At 44.3% G+C, this 15,570-nt stretch overlaps 1 pseudogene; it reads left to right on the forward strand.

The window, feature by feature from the left end:
- The first annotated feature begins 230 nt into the window (after nucleotides 1-230).
- On the forward strand, nucleotides 231-1,504 carry LOC112630703 (annotated as a pseudogene).
- Nucleotides 1,505-15,570: the final 14,066 nt, after the last annotated feature.

A 15,570-nucleotide genomic window follows, 5' to 3' on the forward strand; every position in this document is an offset into this window, starting at 1 on the left:
AAAGTGGTAAGTGATAGGACACTAAATTTGGCAGATAATACTAGAATTGTAGTAGTGTACCATACGATGTAGCTTAGCGTTTTAAAATAAACATCTTAACATTTCTATGTCACACCTCTCAATTTCTTACCTGCTTTATCTTACAAGAGCAGGTATATTACAAGTAAAAATTAAGGAGTAGTCGTTGACAAAGCCTGAGGCCTGACCTCCTGCTCTCTTCCCTGGACAGCATGAGCTTCACCACTCGCTCCACCTTCTCCACCAACTACCAGTCCCTGGGCTCTGTCCAGCCACCCAGCTGTGGCACCCGGCTGGTCAGCAGCACAGCCAGCATCTATGCAGGCACTAGGGGCTTAGGCTCCCGGATCTCCATGTCCTGTTCCACCAGTTTCTGGTACAGCTTGGGGTCTCGGGGCCTGGCCACAGGGATGGCTGGGGGTTTGGCAGGAATGGGGGGCATCCAGAACAAAAAGGAGACCATGCAAAGCCTGAACGACCACCTGGCCTACCTGGACAGAGTGAGGAGCCTGGAGACTGAGAACTGGAGGCTGGAGAGCAAAATCCAGGGGTATCTGGAGAAGGGACCCCATGTCAGAGACTGGGGCCATTACTTCAAGACCATCAAGGACCTGAGGGCTCAGATCTTTGCAAATACTGTGGACAATGTCCACATCATTCTGCAGATCGACAATGCCCATCTTGTTGCTGATGACATTAGAGTCAAGTATGAGACAGAGCTGTCCATGCACCAGTCTGTGGAGAGCAACGTCCATGGGCTCCGCAAGGTCACTGATGACACCAATGTCACTCCGCTGCAGCTGGAGACAGAGATGGGGGCTCTTGAGGAACTGCTGCTCATGAAGAAGAACCACGAAGAGGAAGTAAAAGACCTGCAAGTCCAGATTGCCAACTCTGGGTTGGCCGTGGAGGTAGATGCCCCCATATCTCAAGTCCTCCCCAAGATCATGGCAGACATCAGGGCCCAATAGGACGAGCTGTCTCGGAGGAATCCAGACAAGCTAGACAAGTACTGGTCTCAGCAGATTGAGGAGAGGACCACAGTGGTCACCACTCAGTCTGCTAAGGTCGGAGGTGACACTCATGGACCTGAGACATACAGTCCAGTGCTTGGAGATCAACCTGGACTCAATGAGAGATCTGAAGACCAGCTTGGAGAACAGCCTGAGGGAGGTGGAGGCCCACTATACCCTGCAGATGGAGCAGCTCAGTGGAATCCTGCTGCACCTGGAGTTGAAGCTGGCACAGACCTGGGCAGAGGGCCAGCGCAAGGTCCAGGAGTACGAGAACCTGCTGAACATCAAAGTCAAGCTGGAGGCTGAGATCGCCACCTATCGCCGCCTGCTGGAAGACAGCGAGGGCCTCAATCTTGGTGATGCCCTGGACGGCAGCCACTCCATGCAAACCATCCAAAAGACCAACCCACCGGATAGTGGATAGCAAGGTGGTGTCTAAGACCAGCGACACCAAAGTTCTGAGACATTAAGCCAGCAGAAGCAGGGTACCCTTTGGGGAGCAAGAGGCCAATAAAAAGTTCAGAGGTCAAAAAAAAAAAAAAAAAAAGGAATAGTCCATGATAATTGACAAATGTACTTACTTTTTTAAGATGGACTTTTGCTTTTTGCCCAGGCTGGAGTGCAATGGCACCATCTCGGCTCATTGCAAACTCCACCTTCCGGATTCAAGTGATTCTCCTGCCTCAGCCTCCCAAGTAGCTGGATTACAGGCGCCCACCACCATGCCCAGCTAATTTATTTTTAGTAGAGATGGGGTTTCACCATGTTGGCCAGGCTGGTCTCAAACTCCTGATCTCAGGTGATCTGCCTGCCTCGGCCTCCCAAAGTGCTGGAATTACAGGTCTGGGCCACCATGCCTGGCCTAAAAAACGTATTTAAAGAAATAAGACATTGACATGTTTCATTAGGAAAAAGGCATCACAGTTATTGTTACTATCTTGGATCACCTGATGACTCAGTGTGGGGTTCTTTTTATATTTTTATTTTTCTAGGTACATAGGTGTCTACATTCATGGTGTACATGAGATGTTTTGATACAGGCATGCAATGCGTAATAGTTACATTATGTCTAATGGGCTACTCATCCCCTCAAGCATTGCATTACAAACAATCCAAATACAGACTCCGTTGTTTGGTTTTTTGTTTTCGAGACGGAGTTTTGCTCTTAATCATCCAGGCTGGAGTGCAGTGGTGCAATTTTTAGTAGAGACAGGGTTTTGCCATATTGGCCAGGATGGTCTAGAACTCCTGACCTCAGGTGATCCGCCGGCCTCAGCCTCCCAAAGTGCTGGGATTACAGGTGTGAGCCACTGCACCCGGCCCAGACTCCATTTCTTTTAAATAAGGTAGATTTGTAGAAAATTAACAACTTAGAAGTTACAGTCCATATTCCAACTTTCTTTTGTAAGCTTATTTTCCTATTTTAAAATGTTCAGTGTCTCTCCTTATCCAGTGAAACTCATAGTAAATAATACTTATATAGCCAGGAGTCAAAAAAGAGGTCATAACACCTCAGTTAAATGTCTTCCGTATTCCACTTAGCCCTGGCCCCTAGCATAAGTTAAAGCTACAGTTTCCCAGGAGTAACATGCTTTGTTCTTTATTTGTTTTAATGTCAAAGGAAATCAGAGTATTAGTGCCATGTGTGATTTATACTTACCTCCTCTCCCCTTCACCAGCTTCCTTCCCCCTCCCAACAAAGGAGACTGTACATTCCATGAGGGCAGAGGTGGTTTCCTACTTAACCTTGCATCCACCCCACACTCCATGCATCCTCATACACAGTGCTACAGATACTTAGCTCTCACATATTTGTGAAATGAATAAATGAATAAGAGGTAAGTTGACCCATCAGGTCATTAACATCAGAATAGAATTACGAGGCTACACCTGGATTAGTGCAGTGTTTGTCTGGCTTTTGATAGGTAGTGATTTGTGTGCTCCCTTGGTAAAGTCTTCTAAAACTGGGAGGAGATATCTGTGGTTTAATCTCCAATAGAGTGGACTTTTGCCTGGAGATAAGTACCCTTGAGGATCCCAATGCCCTTTAATTCTAGATTAGGAATTCCCAGGGAAAGGAAAGGAATTGCATCGAAACCTCTGAGTTGGGTAGTGTAAATAATAAATAAGTCTTCTGCTCATACTTTGTCCTGTATTGTTCTCTGTCTAACGTTAAATCTAGCTATCATTGAAACTGGAAAACTTAGCAGTCTATTTCTCCTTAATTCTTTTAACTTAGTCTTCTGATAAAAGTTTATTTTCAGATAATTTCCACTTTTCAAAATTCTCTAAGGACCTAATAAAGCACAAACCATACTTGGTACTCATTTGAGTTCTTGCTACTGAATTTCTCTATGTAAAATCAAAGTTACAAGAACAATATGAAAAAAGGTGCTTCTCACTCATTAGAGAAAATGAACCAAGAAGGCTTGTAGTGTAACATTACCAGAGACTACTCTGTAGTGCAAACACCAACTGAAACAGGCCAAAGTGATCCCCGTCCTCATGTGTGCTTGCTGGAAGGATAAACATCGATGACTATAACCATTACACGGTGACCAGCTTTAATGTGCAAGGGTGTCAGTGTGAACGATTTTATTCTACCCCACCCTCAAGAGCTGGAATAAATGGCTTTATGATGGTGCTCTCCAGTACTGTACTTAAAACTTGGAAATGTGTAGAGAACGGCAAACATCTGAATAACATCCCATTGCTGTGGATTGTTGGGAATGCTAAAATGCGGATTGTGGACCACCTACATGCTAGGATTGTTAGGGGTACAGCAATACATGTATTTTGCTCCAAAATGAGTAGGCACAGAATTACAGAACCAAAAGAAAGATCTTGGCTCTTCTGAATTATATCCTAAGTTCTTCCTGTATATATACCTCAAATGCTGCAGATACGAAGTTCTGTGAAATTCTGCCTGGAACCAGGAAGCCCCGTGGGAACTTAATGCCTACTCTTCACACTTTTAAGCCTCCATTTTGAAAAAACTATTTGTTTTGTTGAAAAAACAAAATAGTTTTTACAAGTTAGGTACTACCAAAGATCTTTGGTTAAGGGTTATTGTCAAGTGAAAACAAGTTTCTGCTAGTAGGATGTTGTGGGTTTTTAAAAAAATAGTATCTGAGCAATAAAAGGATTTATTGACCTAGTAACTTAGATCTAACTTTGTGCTGTCACATTTTACTTTGCTAGTGAAATCTTTAATCTTCAGATTCATAAACTATCTTTGAAGAAATTCTTTGTTTTACCTACAAAGAGTTCTTTAAAAAAAAAAAAAAAAAAAAGGCAGAAAGAGACCTAAAAATCCACCTATTAGCTGCCGTATCTGTTGTTCTTGATCTTTCTGTTTCTGTTCATGTATATATTCTCTCGCTTCATGTTTTAACAGACCTGTTTACTGCCAGGAAATGATAATAATTTGTATTCAAAATGTTTTGGTAATTACTCTTCACGGAGCAGCCGAGTGTCAAACAACATAACTAGAAGCTCAGATTCTGGGATGTGCAAGGGCCGAGAAACAGACGTGATCTTTTCCTCCCAACGAAAGGATTCATGTGCACAACTTGCATATCTTTGTTTATCTCATAAAATCTACAAATGTTTTACTTAGTCCAGTTTCTATTTTCTTAGATGTTTGAAGGATTATGTGCTTGAAAACCAACGTCTGTGATTCTCGTTTCTAATTTTAAAATGAGGAGTGCTTCAGTTAACAATTAGGGGCCAGGCCAGGCACAGTGGCTCACGCCTGTAATCCCAACACTTTGGGAGGCCGAAGTGGGTGGATCACTTGAGGTCAGGAGTTTGAGGCCAGCCTGGCCAACATGGTGAAACCCCATCTCTACTGAAAATACAAAAATTAGCCAGGCGTGGTGGCAAGCACCTGTAATCCCAGCTACCCAGGAGACTGAGGCAGAAGAATAGCTTGAACCTGGGAGGCAGAGGCTGCAGTGAGCCAAGATCGCGCCACTGCACTCCAGCCTGGGCAACAGAGCAAGACTCCATCTCAAAACAAAAACAAAAACAAAAACGTAGGGGCTGGGCTCACGCCTATCATCCCAGCACTCTGAGGGGCCAAGGTGGGCGGATTACTTGAGCCCGGAAGTTGAGACCAGCCTGGGCAACAGCGAAACCTTGTCTCTACAAAAAACACAAAAATTAGCCGGGCATGGTGGCCCATGCCTGTGGTCCCAGCTACTTGCAGGGCTGAGGTGGGAGGATCGCTTGAGCCTGAGAGGTCAAGGCTGCAGTGAGCTGAGATCATGCCACTGCACTCCAGCCTGGGTGACAGAATGAGATCCTGTCTCAAAAACACCACCACCACCACACACACACACACACACACACACACACACACACACGCGCACAATTAGGAAAGCATGTTTTGGGGGATTTTTAATATTGCAGAAAAGATCTTCACTTAATGTTTAATGACATGGAGGGACTATTTCAGGATAGGAAAAATCACCTTTTAAGTAACCAGAAACCCCAGAGCAGCCATCTTGAATATAGAAACTTCACTAGCCCCTGCCAGCAAGAGCTATAAATGTAAAATTATCAGATCCCTGATAGGGGCTCCCTGAGGAAATTTGCTTGTGACAAGTTGTTTTCTATTCCCAAGGAATAGAAAGGGAATAGTTGTTTTCTATTCCCAAGTACTGTGTAGATTTTGAAGTGACCACAAATTTTCCATTAAGGAAACGTGCTGCCAGAGTAATACACAGCTGTATATTAACTCCATGCAGCAGTTAAGACAGCAAGTAAAAATGCCTCTGAGACCAAAGCCAGCATTTAGGCTCAGAGGGTAAAATTCGATCTGATCATTTCATTTAACAGATAACCTTGGCCGGGTGCGGTGGCTCATGCCTGTAATCCCAGCACTTTGGGAGGCTGAGGCGGGTGGATCATGAGGTCAGGAGTTTGAGACCAGCCTGGCCAACATGGTGAAACCCTGTCTGTACTAAAAATACAAAAAAAAAAAAAAAAAAAATTTAGCTGGGTGTGGTGGTGGACACCTGTAATCCCAGTTGGGCTGAGGCAGGAGAATCGCTTGAACCCGGGAAGGCGGAGGTTGCAGTGAGCGGAGATCATGCCACTGTACTCCAGCCTGGGTGACAGAGTGAGACTCCGTCTCTTAAAAAAAAAAAAAAAAAAAAAGCAAACAGATAAGCTTAGTAAAAATTGAGAAAAATATTTGCCTGGCAATCCAGGTCCCAACAAGGTTTTCAATGGAACTTGACATGCTGGTTTTAGAAAAGGTGAAGAGATATGCCCTGTGTCTAGCAAGACATGAAGTTGTAGTAGCTGAGATGTGTCTCATTGGTGCAAGAATAGGCTTACGGATGATGGAACAGAAGAGAGACCTGCACACAGACCTCAGCATGCATGGTGTCCTGGATCCTTTTGTCTCTCGTGCCTTTTTTCCTTCCCTGTGCTCCTTATGTTCTAGAAGACTAATCTGAGCAGGCTGCATCAACCTGGCTTCCTTGCCCTGTCACTTCTGGTAGGGTTCAGGCAAGGGAGGCATCAACAGGGGACCTGAGCGTGGGACACTGCGTCACAGGAGTGGCTAACTATTTAGACAGCTGCTTAGGGATCTGGAAAGATACAACTGGAGGCTGGTGAGGAAGAGGAGAGAAACTCTATGTGGATGCACTCTAGGAGTGGGCATAGAAGGTGAAGAAATTCATATGTTGCGTATGCCCACTGCACAGCATCCCTGCAGGGAGGTTCTCACTGCAGGAAAGGAAGTGGAAAGTCCTCTGATAATAGTCAACCTCTTTCCCAGCCTTCTTGGTACTGGCTCAGTGGGACCATGTGAAAAGGTGGACACGGCAAGGATGAAGTGTGCAAAAGGCTCCAGAAAATGGGCCTCCTCCATCATGGCTGACCTGGCCACTGCTACTGCCGGCAGCCCAGTTGGCCGATGGAGACTCATGCTAAGCCCAGAGTGTGGCACCGTTTCCCAGGAGGGAGGGAGGAAGTTTTGATTATATATTTTAATTACTGAATGGTACTTAAGGAGATCATGGAACTCTTTTTTTTTTTTTTTTTTAAGCAGAGTGACAAGAGTAATCAGTTTTTGTCCCGTGGCAGGGGAAGAACCATCCCCAACAAATAAATGTAGAGAAAAAATCAACTTGTTTTATGAGCACATTTCCTGAGTTATGCTAATTGATGCCATGACTACACACACACACAGCTTATATTACCATATTATTTTGGGGTACACAGTTAGCTAAATTTAAAAACATTTCTGGGAACAGGCCAGGCACAGTGGCTCACACCTGGAATCCCAGCACCTTGGGAGGCCAAAGTAGGAGGACTGGTGAGGCCAGGAGTTTGAGACCAACCTAGGCAACATAGTGAGACAAAAAACAAATTAGCAGCCAGGCACAGTGGCTCACGCCTGTAATCCCACCAGTTTGGGAGGCCGAGGTGGGCAGATCACTTGAGGTCAGGAGTTCGAGACCAGCCTGGCCAACATGGTGAAACCCCATCTCTACTGAAAATACAAAAATTAGCTGAGCGTGGTGGTGGGCGCCTGTAGTCCCAGCTAGTTGAGAGGCGGAAGCAGGAGAATTGTTTGAACCCGGGAGGTGGAGGTTGCAGTGAGCCAAGATCACACCATTGCACTCCAGCCTGGGTGACAGGGCAAGACTCCATCTCAAAAAAAAAACCCCAAAAATACAAAAAAAAAAACAAAACAAATGAGCCATGCGTGGTGGCGCATGCCTGTAGTCCCAGCTACTCAGGACAGTGAAGCAGGAGGATCACTTAAGCCCAGGAGGTCGAAGCTACAGTGGGCTGTACTCTGGCCTGGTGACAGAACGAGACCCTGTCTCTATTAAAAACAAAACAAAAAAATTATTCATAGGAACAATAAGCACCAAGTTGAAGATACAGGTTACATCTAGAGGGTAAGGAACAGGAATGAGGTCAGAAACAGGAGCATAACAGACTTAGATTGAGTTTGTCGTGTTATATGGCTTCTTATCATTCGTACTTTTTCAAATGCCTAAAAAGAACCAACGACTTGTACTTGTCAATATGGATTACCATATCCTAAATACCATGCACACCAGTTAACATCTTCAGTATTATGAATGGCTTTGATAACTTGGATGCAATAACCACCACCCCCTGGGATTCCCTTCAATTTCCTCAAAGTCTCCAAGCCTGTTCAGCTCATTGGTTCCATTGGTTGTCAACAGGGACTAGCCTCTGAGCTCTGCCATTCTAATTATAACCCCCTAAAAAAGGTGGAAAATATGAAAAAAAAGTGGCTTTTTCATGCTTACAAGTATATGAGTAGAACTCTAAAATAAAGGAATTAAAATTCCAGCCTAGAAGCAGGTTATAGCCAAGGGTAAAGTTCAGGGTCAAGCTGAATTTTCACCGAAAGTAAACATGTCTAATACAAAGCAAAGAAAGGATGACTAGGAAAGCATGATCTTGCTTCACAGAGAAAAGTCAAAGGCAACAGCAGCCCTTACAGCTCCATGGGTCACACCCAAATCTTACTGATTCCAATGAGTTAGCAACTCATAGCATCACAGCTGTTCACAGCAAGATCAGCAGTAATAGACCAAATGACTCAAGGCTTCTGGTTCTTATTTCAAAAAATATCAACAATTAACACAATTGCATGACCAGACTTCAGTATTTTCATAACTGAACTGAAATAAACTGAAAAATCTAATAATTTCTATCACTTTGGGATACTCTAAAGGTGGAATTATTTCATTATCTGTTCTGAGCTAAGTTAGTAGTAAAATACTCAGATAATGGTATGTGGCATGGAACATAATCATCCTGTTCTCTAGCCTTCTGATAAATAGCGGGTGAATGTCGAACTCAATTAAGATATTTACTTTTACCGGTGAGAAACCTGGAAGTGTTTCAGTAAAGAAACCTATCATAACCCAGAAGTTTTTAAGATGTCACAAATTTAAAATTTCACAATCTTCTCCTGTTAGGCCTCTTTTTTTTTTGGAGACAGTCTTGCTTTGTTACCCATATGGAGTGCAATGGTGCCATCTCGGCTCACTGCAACCTCCACCTCCAAGGTTCAAGCAATTCTCCTGACTCAGCCTCCCGAATAGCTGGGACTTCAGGCACCTGCCACCACACCTGGCTAATTTTTGTATTTTCAGTAGAGACAGGGTTTCACCATGTTGGCCAGGCTGGTCTCAAACTCCTGACCTCAGGTGATCTGCCCACCTCGGCCTCCCAAAGTGCTGGGATTATAGGCGTGAGCCACTGCACCCAGCCTAGGCCTCGTATTCCTTATGATTTCAAGTATTGACATCTTAAGAGATGTATAATTCATAGACACTACATGTAGAAGGAAAATAATGACAACAATTATAATTGTAATTCCATCTTTGTAATTCTAATTAAAAAGTTTGGAACTTAGGAATAATTTATTTTATTTTTTCTTTTTTTTGAGACAAAGTTCTCACTCTGTTGCCCAGGCTGGAGTACAATGGTGCGATCTCAGCTTGCTGCAACCTCTACCTCCCAAGTTCAAGCAATTTTCATGCCTCAGTCTCCTGACTAGCTGGGACTACAGGAGTGCACCACCACGTTCAGCTAATTTTTGTATTTTTAGTAGAGATAGGGTTTCACCATGTTGGTCAGGCTGGTCTCGAACTCCTGGCCTCAAGTGATCTGCTTGCTTAGGCCTCCCAAAGTGCTGGGATTACAGGCATCAACTACCATGACTGGCCAGAATTTAGGAATAACTTTAAATGAATCTTACTGTATTTTGTCAGCTCAAGAAAACCATGACCTATATAGTTGAGTCTTGAACAACTCAGGTGTTAGGGGCACTAAATCCCTGCACGTCAAAAATCTGCATTTTTTTTTTTTTTTAAGAGACAGGGTCTCGTTCTGTTGCCCAAGTTGGAGTGCAGTGGCACAATCATAGCTCACTGCAGCCTCGAACTCCTGGGCTCAAGCAATCTTCTCGTTTTTGTAGAGACAGGGTCTTACTATGTTGCACAGGCTAGTCTCAAACTCCTGGTTTCAAGCAATCCTCCTATGTTGGCCTCCCAAAGCACCAGGATTACAGGTGTGAGCCACCATTCTCATCCCCAGCTTCGTACAACGTTTTTTTTTTGGGTGGGGGGGGAGTGGAGTCTCACTCTGTCACCCAGGTTAGTGCAGTGGCACGATTCACTGTGACCTCCGACTCCCGGGTTCAAGTGATCCTCCCATCTCAGCCTCTCAAGCAGCTGGGATTACAGGTAAATGCTACCACACCCAGCTAATTTTTCTATTTTTAGTAGAGACAAGGTTTCACCATGTTGGCCAGACTGGTCTTGAACTCCTGACCTCAAGTAATCCGCCTGCCTCAGCCTCCCAATGTGTTGGAATTACAAGTGTGAGTCACTGCGCCTGGGCACATACAATTTTTGACTCCCCAAAACCCTAACTACTAATAGCCTACTGTTGACTGGAACCCTAACCCATAGCATAAACAGTCAATTAACACATTTTAATGTTATACGTGTTATATACTATGTTCTTACAATAAAGTAAGCTAGAGAAATGAATATGTTACTAAGAATCTAATGCAGAGAAAATATATTTACTATTCATGAAGTGGAAGTGAAGCATCATAAAGGTCTTCATAAGAAGGAAGGAGGCGGCCAGCCACCGTGGCTCACGCCTGTAATCCCAGCACTTTGCGGGGCCTGGGCAGGAGGACTGCTTGAGCCCAGTAGTCTGAGACCAACCTGGGCAACCTAGGGAGACCTCATCTGTACAAAAAATAATAATAAATAAATTAAAATTATAAAAAGAAGGAAAGAGGGGTTGGTCTTGCTGTCTCATGGGTGGCAGAGGCAGATGAGGCAGAGGAGGTGGAAAGGGAGGCAGGCACACTGGTGAAACTTACTTGAAAAAAAAAAAAAAACCCACATGTAAGTGAATCTCCGCGGTTCAAATCCATGTTGTTCAAGGGTCAACGTATACAGATGAATAAATTCTATTTAAGAGTTCTCCCACAGAAAACAATTACTTCAATAACTGTTAGTCTAAAGTTCTCAAAACGGGTCGGGCACAGTGGCTCATGCCTGTAATCCCAGCACTTCTGGAGGCTGAGGGGGACAGATCACTTGATGTCAGGAGTTCAAGACCAGCCTGGCCAACATGGCGAAGCTCTGTCTCTACTAAAAATACAAAAATTACCCAGGCATGGTGGCACGCACCTATAATCCCAGCTATTCGGGAGACTGAGACACAAGAATCGCTTGAACCCAAGAGGTGGAGGCTGCAGTGAGCCAAGATCACACCACTGCACTCCAGCCTGAGTGACAGAGACAGACCTTATCTCAAATAAATAAATAAATAAATAAATAAAAGTTATCAAAACGGTGCCCATGTCTATGATTCATTAACACAAAGAAAAGAAAGACATTAAAATTCAAGACAATAAATGAAATTTTGATACAGGGCACAGTCTTGAGCAAGGCTACCCTTTACCCTTTACTTTGACTATAATCAGACCTTTTCCTACCACTATGGGAAAAGAGAGAGAGACAGCATGCATGGCCCTAAGGTGCAAGCATTTAGAAATACTGAGTTTGGGCTGGGTGCAGAGGTTCATGCCTGTAATCCCAAACACTTTAGGAGGCTGAGGCAGGAGGATCGCTTGAGGCCAGGACTTCAAGACCAGCCTGGGCAACATAGTGAAACCCCATCTCCACAAAAAATAATAAAAAGAAAAATCAGCCAGGCATGGTGGTGCACACCTGTGGTCCCAGCTACTTGGGAGGCTGAGGTGGGAGGATTGCTTAAGCCCAGGAGTTTGAGGCTGCAGTGAGTCATAATTGTCCCATTGCGATCCAGCCAGAGAGAAAAAGAGATTGAGTTTGGCCTGGCTTTCATTTAGACCTTAGGATGAGTCCCTCAAGATCTCTCAGGTAAACTATATAGACGTTAATAAATATGAAGACTTAAGCTGGGCACGGTGGCTCATGCCTGTAATCCCAGCACTTTGGGAGGCCGAGGCGGATGGATCACAAGGTCAGGAGTTCAAGACTAGCCTGACCAAGAAACCCCGTCTCTACTAAAAATACAAAAGTTAGCTGGATGCAGTGGCAGGCGCCTGTAATCCCAGCTACTCAGGAGGCTAAGGCAGGAGAATTGCTTGAACCCGGGCGGCAGAGGTTGCAGTGAGCCAAGATTGTGCCGTTGCAGTGAGCCGAGATCACACCACTGCGGTCCAGCCTGGGCGACAGAGTGAGGCTCCATCGCAAATAAATAAATAAATAAATAGACTTGCCCAGCACTTAGGCACATAAGCTTCTCATCAAAGATGCCCATGATATAAAGGCACATGAATTTCTTTATAGAAAGGTCACCTTTCTCTTTGTTTGACATATTCAGAAAATCATTAGGAAAAGAATCTTACTCAACCTGATAAATGCTGTGTTGGCCACAGTGTTTCAGAAGATAGATTTAATTTTTAAAAATTTTGTATGATTATTTATATTCTGCAACAAGCAAAGGGGCAGATAGTTTTTGTATCTCCTTACAGAGTTTCAGAGGACCTAGGGTCTGAGGACAGCAAAGGAATTAGGAATATCATGAATTGCCCAGATTTTACGTTTGTAAGGGAGACCCAAGTCTTGACCGGCTTCCTGAGTTCTCCAGCATCCTGGCCATACAGCAGGTATTGGGTGTTATCATTGGCCAGAAAAATACGTTTAAGTTCACCAGCCAATAGCTTTCCTTATAAGGCTAAGACTAAACAGCCTAAGCGCACTTTTCTGCCTTTCTTAAAGCACTTTGGGAGGCCAAGGTAGGTGGATCACGATGTCAGGAGATCGAGACCATCCTGGTCAACATGGTGAAACCCTGTTTCCACTAAAAATACAAAAATTAGCCAGGCATGGTGGCAGGCGCCTGTAATCCCAGCTACTTGGGAGGCTGAGGCACGAGAATCACTTGAACCCAGGAGGCGGAGGTTGCAGTGAGCCGAGATCATGCCACTGCACTCCAGCCTGGTGACAGAGCAAGACTTTGTCTCAAAAAAAAATGCAAGCTGTCTTCTTACATGGCTGTCTGTAGTGCCAATCTTCATGCATTCAGAAAAACTGGGAGTTAAACTCTACTTAACTAATACACTCCCAAATCTTAATGCTTTGGTTCCCAGGGCAGTGAGACCAAGAATGTGATGGAATTCAGAAAAAAGGACCACTGAGAAACAGCTGTTGACCAAACAAGCAAGGGCAGTGATATGAGAACAATAATAATGCCATCACTTGTATTCTGAAAGCATCTTTCTCCAGAAAGTTCACAATTCTGTATAGATATATAGTATTTACTGTCGTTTTTCCTTTGTGATTAAAAAAATTAAATTTGTTCTCATTAATAATGTATCTTTTTGGCCGGGAGCAGTGGCTCATGCCTATAATCCCAGCACTTTGGGAGGCTGAGGTGGGCGGACCACCTGAGGTCAGGAGTTCAAGACCAGCCTGTCCAACATGGGGAAATCTCATCTCTACTAAAACCACAAAAATTAGCCAGGCATGGAGGTGCACACCTGTAATCCCAGCTACTCTGGAGGCCGAGGCACGAGAATCGCTTGAACCTGAGAGGCAGAGGTTGCAGTGAACTAAGATTATGCCACTGTACTCCAGCCTGGGCAACAGAGCGAGACTCTGTCTCAAAAAATAAAAATAATGTATGGCTGGGCCAGGCGTGGTGGCTCACGCCTGTAATCCCAGCACTTTGGGAGGCTGAGACGGGCAGATCACAAGGTCAGGAGATCGAGACTATCCTGGCTAACACAGTGAAACCCCATCTGTACTAAAAATACAAAAGATTAGTCGGGCATGGTGGCAGGCGCCTGTAGTCCCAGCTACTTGGAAGGCTGAGGCATGAGAATGATGTGAACCTGGGAGGCAGAGCTGGCAGTGAACTGAGATTGCGCCACTGTACTCTAGCCTGGGCGACAGAGGGAGACTCCATCTCAAAAAAAGTAATAAATAATAACAATAATAATAATAATAATAATAATGTATGGCTGCCCACAAATATTTTGGCTGTTTCTATTTGCTGTGTCTATAATTTCCATTAACATCTTCACTGAGAATATCTGGAAATTGCTGTGGCTTGTCACTTTCTTCAGCTGTATAGGATCCTATTTTCTGTATCCTCCTCTTCCACTTTGGGCAGTAGCTTTTTCCTTCTCTTTCGAGGTAACTTCATGTTTTACTTGTCTGAATTCATGTTAGTATGCTCATCTTGCAATTTAAAACATCTAAGCTTGCCTGCAAATTCTGTCCACAAACTTCATCCTCCTGCTATCACAATCTATGTAATCCTCTTTTATCTGTGATCATTCTAATGAATTGCATTCCATTTATATGGCTATCTTATTATTTCTAAAACACTTCTTGACAGTGGGTGCACATCAACCAGATGTTCCTGATTTTTGTCTTCATTCTGCATAATGTAACTGAAGACCTCTTTTCTACCACCTTCCTGAACTTTACAGTGCCAAATGATCAACACTTTCACCGAAAGTTTGTGTGTTGCTTTGGCATTTCTTTTAATAACCCTTCTCTACATAGTAGAAATATTTTTCTGCCAACTTATTTCCTCTAGAAGTGTTTTTGTCTAATGAATATTAGTTGTAATCAAAGATCTTAGAAGTGAAAGGGGTCCCTCAATTTTTTGGTCTGTCCCTCTGTCTTCAGGCAGACACATATTATTCTTGTGTAAAAGGTAGTGTGATTAGCCAGGCGTGGTAGATCACTCCTGTAATCCCAGCACTTTGGGAGGCTGAGACAGGTGGATCACTTGAGGTCAGGAGTTCGAGACCAGCCTGGCGACCATGGCAAAACCTCATCTCTACTAAAAATACAAAAATTAACCAGGTGCGGTGGCACGCATCTGTAGCCCCAGCTACTGGGGAGGCTGAGGCAGGAGAACCTGGAAGGTGGAGATTGCAGTGAGCTGCAATCACGCCATTGCACTTCAGCCTGGGTGACAGAGTGGAAAAAAAAAAAGGTGGTATGACTGATGGCTGGGTGTGGTGGCTCACTCCTGTAATCCTACTCTTGTAATCCTAGCCCTTTGGGAGGCCTAGGTGGGCAGATCACTTGAGGTCAAGAGTTCAAGACCAGCCTGGCCAACATGATGAAACCCCATCTCTACTAAAAATACAAAAATTAGCCAAGTGCGGTGGCACATGCCTGTAATCCCAGCTACTCAGGAGGCTGAGGCAGGAGAATTGCTTGAACTCGGGAGGCACAGGTTGCAGTGAGCCAAGATCACACCACTGGACTTCAGCCTGAGGGACAAAAGCAAAACATCATCTAACAACAACAACAACAAAAAGGTGGTGTGACTGAAATCCAAAGTGACTCATTTAAGGTCACACCTCTATTAAGTAACGAAGCAGAAGCCGGGCTCTAGCTCTCCAGTGGAGGAGCGGGGGAGATTGGAGACGGTGATTGGACCCAGAGAAGGGAAGTTTTTAAATCAATAAAGTACATAATCGGCACTTGTG

This window comes from Theropithecus gelada, chromosome 8 (assembly GCF_003255815.1).
Source record: "Theropithecus gelada isolate Dixy chromosome 8, Tgel_1.0, whole genome shotgun sequence".
NCBI lineage: Eukaryota > Metazoa > Chordata > Mammalia > Primates > Cercopithecidae > Theropithecus > Theropithecus gelada.